Below are 12,632 nucleotides of genomic sequence, written 5' to 3' on the forward strand. Positions count from 1 at the left end.
TTAAATGCCCCCAATAATATGTTTAAAACTAATATCAAAAGGATAAGAATGGGTGTTTGTATGTGGAGTGAAATTTCAATTATATAAAGATGTTTGTACATTTAAAAAAATAAAGTGCAAACCCACTTGAAAGCAGAGTATCTTAGGCCAGATTTCCCCCAAACAGACCCTGTAAGAGAACAAGGATTTAATGCAAATGACTTATTGAGGAAGTGCTTGCAGCAGATCTTGGCACAAAAGTAGAAGAGACAGCCAGTGATAGAGGAAGACCCCAGCTGAGGATGACTTTTCAATCAGTGTCTGAACTGTGAATTACACCTAATAGTGTTTCTTCCTCAGGCAAAACTACTGAGTTTCATAGTCTGGCACCTGTCAGTCTGGAGGCAACAGCATCGAGGAAATGCAAGGCAGAGGAAAATCCTGAAGCACTTCAGCTCCTGCTGCCTATGGCAACGTGGGTAGATGCGCCAGTGTTGATAGAGCAGGCACAGACAGAAAGCAGACACACAGCAGAAATGTGAAAAGTGATCAGAGCAAACATACCTAGGATAGGCTCTGTGCATTTTCAGTTTTGAATTAATTCCATTTCACTCATATGTTTGAACCATAAATTAATACCATCAGAAGGGAACAGCTATAAGAGTACTCCATTGCGATTGTGAGGGTAATAATGAAATTCATAAATTAACTTTACTTTGGGGGTATATGCAGTCACCCACATGAGGGACTTCTTCACTATCATCCTTCTGTTTGCTACTACTCACCAGAACACACATTCTCTCTCTCTGTTGGTCTTGCTGCCATGAGATTGGACTGTCCAACCAACCACAACTACATTCCTTTCTGTGGAGCCAGAGAAAGAGAAAAATCAAAGGACTGGGAGGCCTCTGAATCCTCATGACCTCTGAAATCAGGAGCCAAGATCATTATTTAAAATGTGTGAGAATTAGGATTTGAGGATATAAGTGATACTTAAACCGGGTCTGTGGATAAAATAAAATTCAGAAAACAAATGCAAATGCAATAGTATATTTTTCATGAGGCGTCATTCTATCGCTACTTATTTTGACAATAGTATTTTCTTTTTAAATTTTTTTTATTTGTTACAATTTATTCACTTTGTATCCCAGCTGTAGCTCCCTCCTTTATCCCCTCCCAATGGCGCCCTCACTCCCTCATCTCCACCCATGCTCCTCTCCCCAGTCCACTGATAGTGGGGGGGAAGGGTCCTCCTCCCATCTGACCTTCACATATCAGGTCTCATCAGGGCTTGCTGCACTGTCTTCCTCTGTGGCCTGGTAAGGCTGGCCCCCGCCCCTCAAGGGGAGATGATCAAAGAGCCAGCCACTGAGTTCATGTCAGAGACAGCCCCTGTTCCCATTACTAGGGTACCCACTTGGATACTGAGCTGCCATGGGCTACATCTCTGCAGGGGTTCTAGGTTATCTCCATGTATGGTCCTTGGTTGGAGTATCAGTCTCAGAAAAGATCTCTGTGCCCAGAATTTTTGGTTCTTTTGTTCTCCTTCTAGAACTTCAGTCCCCTGCAAGCCTTTCTCTCTCCTCCTTCTTTCATAAGATTCCCTGCACTCTGCCCAAAGTTTGGCTATGAGTCTCAGCATCTGTTTTAGTACCCTGCTAGGTACAGTCTTTCAGAGGCCCTCTGTGAGTAGGCTCCTGACTACTCCTGTTCCTTATGTTCACCTTCTTCCGATGTCTATCCCGTTTGCCTTTCTGAATGAGGATTGAGCATCTTACCCTGGGTCCTCCTTCTTGCTTAGCTTCTTTAGGTATACATATTTTAGTATGATTACCCTATACCTACTTTTAAGTAAGAAAGAAAGAAAGAAAGAAAGAAAGAAAGAAAGAAAGAAAGAAAGAAAGGAAAGAAGGAAGAAAGAAAGAAAAAAGGATGAGAGAAAGGAAAAAAGAGATTTTATTTTATAGGCTACATTCATATACATAAACATACACAAACATATAATAAATGATTTTATTTTTCATTTTATTACTTATTTTATTTTATTATGAAAGTTTATTACAATGTACAATAGGCTCCAGGATAACACTTCATTCTAGCTATAGGTGGCAAAAGTGTTATGGCAGGTGTTTAAATAGGAATGGAAGGGAGTCACCATCACCTCAGATATGAGGAACAGCTTGCCTTTTGCCAGATTTCTTAATTCCACCTGTGGCCAGGGGGGCCTTCCCCATGGCCCTGGCTTTTAGCTACTCAAGTTTCTTCTGCCTCTCTTTCTGTTTCTGCTTGAAAGCCTCATCTTCCTCATCCATCTCTTTGGCCTGCTTCTTGGGCTGTTTCAAGGGCTTCTTTTTGCCACCTTCATGACCCAACATGGCACCTACCAATAAATCATTTTTATAATCCTTGAACTTCATAGTTAAATAGCTTCAAAATACAGAAAGTATTTTGTGTTAAAAGATACTCACTACAGAGTGAAATTTTTGTTTGTTTCTTTTTTATATTTTATTTTTGAAATTAAAAAATAATTATGTCACTTCCCCCTTCTCTACATTTTTATCAGTTATGGTTTTCTGTAATGGTCTATGTATGTTTAAAAGAGAAGTTTCTTTAACAAGAGGTCAGGACTACACTTATATCTAGGTATAAGAATAAATATTCGGAATTCTGTTAAGGACTATGCTGGTTAAGTGAAGCGGTCATAGTACGTTCTCTTCTAAAATTGATGGCCTTTCTAGCCCCAGGTAGTTGGCCAGGTTTCCACTAACAGACATGATTCCCCTCTTGTTGCGTGGGTCTTTTGTCCAATTAAAGAGTTGTTGGTTACCAACAAAATCTGAGTGCCACTACGGCATCAAAGCTGAGTAGGACCTCTTAGTAGTTTCAAAATAGGAGTGCAGGGAATCTTATGAAAGAAGTGGGAGATAGTAAGACCTGGAGAGGACAGGAGCTACACAAGGAGAGCAACAGATCCAAAATGTCTAGGCACAAGGGTATTTTCTGAGACTGATAGTCCAGCCAAGGACCACTCATGGAGATAACCTAGAACCCCTGCACAGAGGTAGCCCATGGCAGTTCAGTGTCCAAGTGGGTTCCAAAGTAATGGGGACAGGGACTGTCTCTGACAGGAAATGATTGGCCTGCTCCCTGATCACCTCCCCCTGAGGGGGGAGCAGCCTTACTAGGCCACAGAGGAAGACAATGCAGCCACCCCTGATGAGACCTGATAGAGTAGGATCAGAGTGAAGGGGAGAAGGACCTCCCTCATCAGTGGACTGGCAGAGGGGTACGGGCAGTGAAGAGGGAGGGAAGGTGGATTTGGAAGGGGAGGAGGGAGGGAGCTATGGGGGATACAAAGTGAATAAACTGTAATTAATAAAAGTAAAAATAATTATAAAAAATAAAAATTTAAAAATAAATAAATAAAATAAAATAAAAATGAGGACACAAAATTGGGTGAATATGGAATGGGGAGTGGATCTGAGAAGAGTTAGAGGAGATGAATATGATAAAAAATACACTGAAAATGTTTCAAAATTAATAAAAAACATTCTTTAGATAAAAAATCTTGAAGAAAGAAATGAGGGCAAGGTGGAAGATAGAGATCTCTCTTGATTCCTCTACTGGTGAATAACCAGTTTTCCTTACACCGTTTGTGGAAGAGGTTATCTTCTTTTCCAATATTTATTTTCAGCACCTTTGTCAAAAGCCAGGTGGCTAGTGTTGTGTGAGTTTGTATCTGGCTCCTTCATCCTGTATCATCCGCATACCATGCTGGGATTTACTATGACTCTGTAGTGTAACTTGAAATCAGGTGATGACACCAGGGTTTTTCATCTTGCTCAAGATTGCTTCGGCTATCCAGGATATTTTGTGCTTACCAAAGAACATTAAGGTTTGTTTTGGTTTGTTTGTTTGTTTTTGTTCCTATTTCTGCTAAAATCAGTCCTGGAGTTTTAATGAGGACTGGACTTCAGCACATGGATTTAGGAAGATATAACTGGATGAATATTTCTGCTTCCTAAATGTTGTGGAATGAGTACACAGGTAAAAACAAAAATTGTTAAAAGGAATTTTTAAAAATAGAAAAAAGCTTAAGAGAAACAATACTAAATACATAAATTCATTCAATTAATGTTATGTAAAATTAATGCTTCTTAGAGTTTTTAACTGAGAAATGCTTGTCAATAGTTTATGCTCAGTATCCAAGTGGGTTCCCTAGTAATGGCAACAGGAGCTATCTCTGACATGAACTCAGTGACAGGATCTTTGATCACCTCCCCATGAGGGGAAGCAGCCTTACCAGGCCACAGAGGAAGACATTGCAGCCAGTCCTGATGAGACCTGATGAGCTAGGGTCAGATGGAAAGGGAGGAGGATCTTCTCTATCAGTAGACTTGGAGAGGGGCATGGAAGGAAATGAGGGAGGAGGGTTGGGTTGGAAAGGAATGAGGAAGGGGACTACAGCTGGGATACAAAGTGAATAAACTGTAATTAATATAAAAAATTAAAATTAGAAAAAGTCTACTAAGCTGGGGGCAATGGTGCAAGCCTGTAATCCCAGAACTGTGGAGGCAGAAGAAGGCGGATCTCTGTGAGTTCGAGGCCAGCCTGATCTACAAAGTGAGACCAGGACAGCCAAAGCTACACAAAGAAACGTTGTCTCAGAAGATCAAAAGTCTATTAATAACCAATACTGATGTGAGAATTCCGTGAGCTCTTTCCAGGAGTTTGGTGCTTGTTGAATTAGTAAATATTCCATCTTTATCAAACAAGGAAGTATTACTATTTGGTAGTCTGCTTTGGCAAATGCCAGTTCTGACATTCCAGGAAATATCAAATGTATCACTGAAAAAAAAAAGGCGTAATTTACATAAGTTAATTATCTCTATATTATTATATTAATATAAAATATAGTATATTACAAAATGGAACATTAAAAAGATTTTAATGGTCCTTGGTTGAATACCAGTCTCAGAAAAGACCAAGGACCATGTATGGATATAACCTAGAACCTCTGCTTGGGTGTAGCCCGTGGTAGCTCAGTAACCAATTGGTTTCCCATAGTGAGGGGAACAAGGACTATTTCTAACAGGAACTCAATGGCTGGCTCTTTGACCTCCCCACCCCCCAAGGGAGGAGCAGTCCTGTTAGGCCACAGAGGAGAGCTTTGCAGCCAGTCCTGAAGATACCTGATAAAACAGGATCAGATGAATGGGGAGGAGGTTCCTCCCTATCAGTGGACTTGGAAAGGGGCAGGGAGGAGATAAGGGAAGGAGGGTGGGAACAGGAGGGAATAAGGAAGCAGGGAGCGGGATATAGCTGGGATACAGAGTTAATAAAATGTAACTGATAAGAAAAAATAAAATTATTAATTAAAAAAAAGATTTTAATGCTAAGCAGCATAAAATGGTTGTATTACATGACTACCAATCCAGTGGGACACTGGATTCTGACACATTAATATACAAATGCACAGGCAGACAAAGACATCATGTAGGTAACATCATTAACACTGTTATGTGTAAGTTAAATGTTTTAATACATAATAAAATCTGTGATGCCTTTCTTCTTTTCTAGAAAAAAAGTTTATGCAAAAGAATCACATACATATTTAAGTACATTTTCTCTATATTTTCCTTAAATAATGGGCTTACGTTGAAAAAACACTCACATATATTTCCTTGAATGCTCTCAAGAGTTGTTTGGATCTCCTAAATTTGAAACTCAACCATTTGACCATATACTGTCCCTTAGAGCTTATCTTGGTGACATATCTATTCATTCCTCATTTCAACTAAGTCCATGGTAGGAGACACTTACATATTAAGCATAGTTCTGGAATTTGAAGACAAAAAAGGAGGACAATTTGGGGCCTAGTCATCATGGAATTTACAGTCCAGGCAAGGTGGCCTCACACAGAACAGAGAAACACAACAAACACTTCTATAAAATCAGCTAGCTAAGTCTTGGAGTCTTTGAGACAGAAGCCTTGCACCCTGCTCTGAACGCCCTAGCAGCTCTCTGCAGACCTTGTTTATGTAGCTGTTCAAAAACTACTTCATTATTTAATTGATGGTTAGTCAGGTAAGCTAAGCAAATGCATCTATTTGGTTGAGAGAGTGGTTCGGCTACAATCATCAGGGTATGTGGTCACATTAATCAACTTAATGGACCGCATGGCAATTTACTCTCCTGCTTTTAACACTGCATGGAAAATAGAGCGGCCAAGGAAAACACAAGAGAGACTGAAAAGTTTTTCAACTTAAACTCATTTCTCCCTTCTAACTAGATGCCCTCAAACTCTCATATGAATAAAGATAATTTATTAGACGTATTTAAAATGTCAATCCAATAGGGGTTAACCTAGGATATGCAATCATAAAATACTATACCTCACCAGGCATTTGTAACTTTAAATAACTTAGGCACCAATGGACATGCCAAACTGGACAGAGAAAAGTCCTTGAGGTCTCAGTGCTACACAAAGAACAATCAGCAACTGAGGAAAGCTGGGAGCAGGAGAGGTGGTCTTCCCTAGGGAAAATCACACCAGTTGTCCAGTGCCAGTCAGTCTTCAAAACATACATACAAGAACACTAGATGGACTGAACAGGTTATATTTAGGAATATATATATTTATTTATATTTAGGAATATATTATATTATTTAATAATATATAGTCAGAAATATATTTATTTAGGAATATATCTACTCCATATTTATACATATACATGTATATATATATATATATATATATATATATATATATAGTAAAAACTAGAGGAAAAAAAACATGAATTTAGAAAGAGAGCTTCCAAAGGAAAGAGAGCTATGTGGGAGGATTTGAAAGAAGGAAAGGGAAAGGAGAAATATCAAAATAATATTATAATTAATACTGTAGTCTGAAATTTTAAATAAAATAATATTTTGTGCAGATTATATTCTACTCGGTGACAGCTTTAAAAATCACACTCTAATTAGGGAAGTTACTTAGAAAAAATACTAAGATAGAAAAAAGTGAAATGTATTTCCCGCTTAAGAAATGTTATTTTTGTATATTTGGATTCCAGTATTAAGCAATAGTGTATATATGACTTACATCTATCTAGCCTCCGTCACTTCTTGAGATGAAACAATATGAGAAACTGGATCTTTGTCACTCTAAATTGAACCAAATGTATCTTTTGAAGGAGTATATATCGAATTTCCTTGCAGATTTTCATGACTTTCATGTGCTGACAGGCAGACCTAAACTCAATCTGACCGATGAATCAGAATCCTGAAACCAGAAAGTTATGGAAATCAGAACATGTAATTAATGTAGGGTACATGCTGTCCTGCTACTGAATGTCTTTTATCCACGAGTTAAAGTTATCATATGAAAACTTCAGCAGTTTTGCAAATCTGACACAGCAAAGAAAAAGAACCATGCTTAAAACAAGAAAATATTCAAGTGGAAAATTGGCCCCATAATGAAACAGGGTTAACATTGTTTGACGTAAAATCCATTTATGGCACAAACACATGGTTCAGCAGTTTATACATGTATATAATTGTTCCAGTGATAATCATACGGAGAAAATGCAACACACTGCAAAAATGTTAGGGCCTATTTCCACTCCAGTTCCTGCACCAGTGAGCTCAACAACCTTATGTAAATCACCCAACTTCACTAAACTTCAGTTTTCACTTTTTAAAAAGTCAAGGTATGAATACTGGATGATTTTTAACAATGGTGGAATTCTAAGAGGCAGGGACTTAAGTAACGCAGTCATACAAATTTCAAATTCAAAGAGAAGTACTCATGTTGAAGATGCCTATTGACTGGTACAACCTGACCCCTCATGAAAGTTAAATTAATATTTTAGATTAATAAAAAATGTGCTTCAATCAGCTTTCATATATGTGTCTATACATATTAGCAAATTAAGTCTTGATCAGTAACACTCATTTCGACATCAATTACTGGTGAAGAGGTTGTAAAATAATCAGAATGTTTTAGCTGAAAAAGTGAATATCAAACATAAAATTATATAATTGAGTATCAAATCCACATGGTCACCTAATGGCCAACCTTGAGAAAACAGAAAAGCAGAAAGCCAAAACCAGTGATGGTGTCCTGAAGAAGTGTGCTGAGATCTTGAACCACATGAGTTGAAGTTTTGACAGTTTTGTGAAATAGCTGTCAGCTCAAGAAAAGGGGGGGTGGGGAGAATGTTAGTGTTATAACCAGCAACCCTTCTAAGAGCAAGAATCAGGAAGAAATTATGCTAAGATGATGGCCAGCCATTTGATAGGCAGTCTTGCTGTTTGACTCTGCGTTCGTGTTTTCATCAGGAATGAGGAAAATAGAAAGGATGTTCTGGATTGTCTCTGTCCAGTATGGGAGTTACTTGGCTCCTGTGGCTTTTGAGAACATAAAATGTGTCTCCTCCAAACTAAGGTCTACTGTAAGAGAAAAACACACACTGTGTTTCAAAGACTTGATGCCAGTGTAAGGGGAGTAAAATAAATACATTTTTCAACTGATTATTTGTTGAAATCATACTATTTGGAGTCTGATACCTTAAAATATACTGATGCCTATCTGATTCCCATCAGGTGGGTCAGCACCCTGGAGACGTAGTTCCAGCCTCAATGGCCAGCAGCACATCACTGTGCGAAGGTGTTTCAGTAGATCAGGTGACCTTGTAGGGACCTTGTAGGTAAGAGAAGGAAGAAGAGGGGTATGAGTTAATATGATTCAGCAAAAGAAATAAACCAATGATAGAAATTCATAATAAACATTCTACATCCACAGGTAAATTAATACATTTTCTCTGACCCTGGGTACCACCATGACTATAAACACATAAAATGAATGTAACTCAACCGTCTGGGATTTTAGTCTTTTGTACAAATTCTAGTCCATAATCATATATTTTCTGTATTCATAATTATTCCTATATATGAACATTTCCAGTGATTATGTGCTGAATGACCCAAAAAGTGGAACATATCTGATATTTTCATGAAGACTTTTAGCTTTGCCATTTTGTCAGCTTCAAGACCCAATACAGCTTATTTCACATGAATATTTCAATGAACATTCACTGAATAGGTTGTGGATATCCTACCCCAAAGTATGACTACCTATCTTCCATGAAAACTTTGCCTCTCCAGGAACTAAAAACTGTCAGTCTTCATGTGGGTGCCCTAGTGAGGGGAGCAGGGGCTGTCTCTGACATGGACTCTGTTGCTTAGTCTTTGATCACTTCCATCTGATGGGGGAAGGGAGCATTGACAGGCCACAAAGGAAGAGGATACAAGCAGTCCTAATGAGACTTGATAGGCTGGGGCCAGATGGCAGGGCAGGGAGTCGCCCCCTTTCTAAGGAATACGGGGAAAGAAGAAGGGAGAGTGGGACCAGGAGGAGACTAGATGGGACTACAATCAGGATGCAGAGTGAATAAATTATAAAAATCAAAGTTAAATTTAAAAACAGAAAAAAATAGCTCCCTTGTGCTCAAAGATTATATTTCATATGAGTTAATGTGTTTCTAGTATGTTCAATAAAATGCCAGCTTTTCCATATGCCCAATCATATTTTTTCAAAAGAATTTAGTGTGGATCAGCAATTATTAGACTATATGAAAATAAGTGCAATACTTGTATTTTATACCTTTCGAAGAAATAGTTCAGGGAAAAAGCTCTTACTAGGTTATTCTGGTCAATAAAACATCACCCAGAAGTTTACAATTCCCTTATTTATTTAAAACTCTTTACTTTTCTGAATTATGCTATTATAATTACCATATGTGGTATTAGAATGAAAATTCTGAAAAATTTCCAAGTAACATAAGGAAGTTGTACAATTTGTTCAATTTTTATATTATTTCTGGCTTGAGCTACTATGCCCTCATAAACTGACAAATCTATTGGCTCTAGTTTTCTAGCTCAGTAGACTCCATTGATCACAGGTCCTGAAAGAATACATGCTTCTAATTCCAGTACTTTCTTGGTCAGATTGCCCGCTATAATTGTTCCCTACCTCACAACACAACTTCTACGGAGTCTATAGAGTCTATAGAGTTTCTATGCCATTTAGCTGGAACAATTAAAATAATGCCACTAGGCTTCACAAACTAGCCAGCATACAGTCTAAAACAATTCTTGTATGTCTGACTCAGGTGCCATGACTTACCTACCTAACAGCAGTCACCTACCATGCCTACCTCTCCTTCTTACTTAAAAAAACAATTGCACCTGGAAAACCATCTGTATTCTTTCCATGCTTTATTTTTCAGATCTTCCTCTTCATTACCATATTTGAGCAGTAAATCATGCTTTTACATATTTGTCTCACCCCTCCATTATCATTATAAAATTATGTCCAGAGAGAACTCACACACTAACTCAGTTCTTTTATTTACACAATGCTAAACATTAGCAGTTTAGGTTGGGGAAATGGCTCAGGAAGTACATCATTTATTTCATAAGTGTAAAGATCTGAGTTCAGACCTCCAAGACTCTGACATGTTAGCTAGCATGTTTCTATAATCCCACCATCCTACAGTGAGATAGGAAGCAGAGACTGGAAAAGTCCCTAAATTCATAGGCTAGCCAGCCTGGTGCATGCACTGGTGATAAGAGTGCATGACAAGAGACCTTAACACAAACAAGTTGGAAGGAAAGGAATGGCACCTGAAATTGTCCTCTGAACTCCACAGGCATGCTGTGATGCCTGAACTCACTCACATGAACACACACACATACATGCATACACATACACACGTACATCATACACACATATACACACAAAGATAAAAACAAAAGTGAAAAAAAAACCCTCTTAAAACAAACATTAATAGTTCACCTTGAATAATTGTGGGAGGAATGTACTATTAGGTATCTTGGATGAGGAGACTTCTAGACCAGCCTCTACAAAAAGGTTGACCAAGTAGTTTCACTGCTGCCTGAGCATTATTAACTGCATAATTATGTGCTCATAGGTTGAACCCCCTATAATTTTTAGCTCTGCCTTTCTTCCAATGGTATTCTATTTCTTCTTGGCATACATTTTCTCTAACTCTTGCTTCAATTATGCCTCTCTTGTCAATCTGAACAATTATTTATATGAAATCCAAATATTCAGTATACTATTACGAGCTTGAATGTACCCAAAAGCTAAAAAGCGAAGGCTTCTTGTTGGTGTCTTATTCTCTTTCTGGTTAATGTTTTAAGTAATCACATGAAAAGAGTTTTAAATCTTAACAAAGTATTTGCCAGAAACAAATTAGAGAGTAAATTGATTCCCCGAGGGTAGAACCGGGAGAAGAGGAAGGGAGCTACAACTGGGATACAAAGTGAATAAATTGATGATGATACTAATAATAACAAAGAAAAATACAAAAACAAAACAAAAAATGTAAAAGTTATTTTAAGGCTAAAGTTAGAGCATAGTAGTAAAATGCTTGCCCACATGAGTTCTATACCCAGCACCACAAAAAAACTGAAATAAAATTTAAAAAGAGGAAGAAGGAAATAAAAGAAGGAAGGGAGGAAGGGAGAGAGGAAGGGAGGAAGAGAACGAGGGAGGACAGAGGAAGAAAGGAAGGAAAGAAAAAAGAAAAAAGTGCCTTATACCTAAAACCTAGAAACAATTTTACAGTGTTAGAATTTTTTCAACTTTCCCAAGTATAAATGTTTCTATGATAAGATTTAAAGTGAAGAATAAAAGAATATGAGAAAGGACTCTTAGAGAAAAATTATTATTGCACTTCAGCATACAAGATTTAAGATTATGGTCTGGGAGCCTATTGATGGTTTTACTGAGACCCATTACATACACAGCTTGTTAACTTCAACCTGAGTTAAAATGTGGTGACTCAGATTCTCCACCTTCTCTGGGTCTCATCAATGTCCTTGACAGTTCGGTATGAAACAAAAGTTCTCTGCAGTGGCTGAGGAAGAAGAAAAGAAACTGATGCCAGTAGAACTAACTGCTACTTAAGCACAAAACCTTTCAGCTTCTCCTTCTCCGCAGTTACTGTGTAACAGCCAAAGCTATAACAATAAGAGAGCTGTTTCTTCTATGTCCTGACTCAGAGAAGATGACACTGTATTCCTTCCAATGAATAAGCTCAAGATTGTCAACACATATCCCAAAAATACATTTAATGGAGGTTAATTGGGACTATAATCCAGGAAAATGTTAGTCTAGGCAGTCTTAAAGATGTACTCCAAAGTTTTACAAAATGGTGAATGTATTTAGTTATAAACGTCCAGATGGTTGGACATCACTTATTAGTCATGAATTGTGATGTGTGCTAGCAAACACTGAGCTGTCTTGTAAGACAAATATGGGTGTGCTTTAGTGTCTGGGTCATTTGGGAAGGAGTCCATCATACAGAAGGTTAAGAAAAATTAACAATGGTTTTTGTAAACTGTGGGTTTGGTCCAATCCAAAGGTCAGTTCAGTTCATATCAGGGGAATAGGGCCATGTCTGCAGCCAAGTTCAGTGGTTCAGCTATGGAGAGGCTTGGCTGGAGAACATGCCTCAAATCTTATTGACAATACTTCCTGGTTTCATTAAGGGTCCTTAACCAATAATACTTTTCTTTCCTTCCTTCCTTCCTTCCTTCCTTCCTTCCTTCCTTCCTTCCTTCCT

General features: G+C 38.0%; 1 pseudogene; it reads right to left on the reverse strand.

The window, feature by feature from the left end:
* Positions 1-2,038: 2,038 nt before the first annotated feature.
* Positions 2,039-12,632, reverse strand: part of LOC129666374 (translation machinery-associated protein 7-like) — a 20,422-nt pseudogene continuing 9,828 nt past the window's right edge.

Source organism: Psammomys obesus, unplaced genomic scaffold (genome assembly GCF_907164565.1).
Source record: "Psammomys obesus unplaced genomic scaffold, mPsaObe1.curated_primary_1811, whole genome shotgun sequence".
Taxonomy (NCBI): Eukaryota; Metazoa; Chordata; class Mammalia; order Rodentia; family Muridae; genus Psammomys; species Psammomys obesus.